Here is a 2,137-nt window from a genome sequence, read left to right on the forward strand (position 1 = left end):
CAGTCCATCATTGACATTCATCCAGGCCACAGTATTGTCTACTTGCCCAACTCTCAGTGATTTTTTTCCCCTACTACTCTTTACAAAGCCAAAGATAACCAACCTTAAAATATTTCCACTCAGACAGGGTCACGTGTATTTAAACCCATGGAATGGTTTTAAATACAGTCAAGTCAAGTTTATGTATGTAGCCCATTTAAAACAACCACAGTTGAACCAAAGTGCTGCACAAGCTTAAAATACAATATAAAATAAGTGACACATATGAATATAAAAATATATGTAAAGAATACATAATAAAATAAAGAATATAAAATGTAAACAATAAAACATAAGAGTAAAAGTATATTTGCACAATAAAATCACGGTGTCAAGCTCAACTTGAATTGAATGCCAGCGAGAAGAGGTAATTCTTTAAAGAGAGCAAGTCAGAATGACCAAAGAAAGATCAAGAAAAATGTACCTGTGTTGAGCCAAACATAGACTAACTATCAGTTGGAGTTATGAAAGAAGATAGAGAGGAGGAGAGTGTAAATTTGGAAGAAAAAAAATTAGATGAGCAGAGGACGATCCTACACTCAAAATTTACAGAATTACAGAAAGGGTTACTTGTGGCCCATGCAGCTTCAAAGAGCCACTCTGCCTAGCATCCACAAATAGCAAATTTGAAGGGGAATTTTAAATGAAAATGGATTAATATTTCACCTCACCATTGATTCATGCTGCCACTGTAGACATTTTCATCTTCTAGTTAGTTTCATATACAAAGAGGAATGGTGACATTACTATAATCCTGATCTGCCGTATCCTCACCTTTCCCCTATGCGTTACAAATGACGGACCTCCTCCTGTGCAGCATATTGCTGCCATTTTAGGTCATCCTCGCTCAGTTTGCAAACCAAGTGGAGACATCTGCAGCCAAAGTGATAGAAGCTGGGATGGATGGAGGCTATTACTATTGATTTATAGAAACCAATGGTGTTTGCTGACTGTCAGCTGAAGAACTGGGCAATATTCTCCATTACAATAGAATGTGCTAAAGAGAGGAAGGTAATTTTGATGACACATCAGCTCAAAGCTACAGCATGGTCCTGCCTCTGGAAATGGACACTGATGAAATGCAATGAAATTTTCAGTGACATTTCTCAAAAGGTCAATATCTTTTGTGTTTTTCTAAGCAGCCTTTTGAAAAGAGATGATGGGATCCTTTAGGTAATGAAAAACATTTGGACCTTTCTCACAGGAGTAATAATGGTTTGACAAGGAGATATACATCAAAACGTTTAGGGGCAACTTTAATAACCATACAACAAGTGAATGTTTTCAGGTCATCCTATCTTATGTTCTAATTGAGAGGAGTATTTACTAAGACTGATTATGCAAATGGGCAATAAAAGGTTGTTAGTTTGAATTCAAGTACACATACAATCAACATTGTGTCATAGGCCAGGGCCAGGAAGTAGGCGGAGCCAGCATAGGGACAACAATCCCACGACTGTCGCAGATGTGAGCAGGGATCCATTGCAGTTACCAAGCTATCATCGCGATTCTATTGAATGAAATGTCTGACAGCATTGTCCCTTGCTGTCATGAGCTAATGTTATTAGTCTAGCTTGTTAGCTCGATACTTAAAGCGATAGTAAGTGTAACGTGAATACATGCATGTTTTGATAGCTTGTAATATTGAGAACCAATAAGAAACGTTTAAGGAATGTTTGAGTATTTGGGAGCAAGTTTTCAGCAATATTGTGCTTCTGTGCTACTGACAGTACTGGGCTTCCATGGTGTCTGGTGTGTGCCGTCACTAGGGCTGCACGATATATCGTTTCAGCATCGTCATCGTGATATGCTCGTGCAGTTAGTCCCGTTGCAAGTTGTGCAATGTGAAGCAAGGCAAATTAACTGAAACAACTCATGCTACAACTTTTTTTGCTGCTTGATACAAAAGGAAAACTCACACGGTTCTCATTTTCCATGACTTATCTACTAGAGAAGTCAGTCTGGTATAACATACTTCACTCCGACTTAAGGGTTTGGAGTTTGTTGCTAGTGAGTGACATGCAAGTTCTGCATGCACAGTGAACCACCAATCACAACCATTCCTGATCAATTTGTCAAACAACCGAAGCAGGCCCCA

Source organism: Lampris incognitus, chromosome 2 (genome assembly GCF_029633865.1).
Source record: "Lampris incognitus isolate fLamInc1 chromosome 2, fLamInc1.hap2, whole genome shotgun sequence".
NCBI classification, from domain to species: Eukaryota; Metazoa; Chordata; class Actinopteri; order Lampriformes; family Lampridae; genus Lampris; species Lampris incognitus.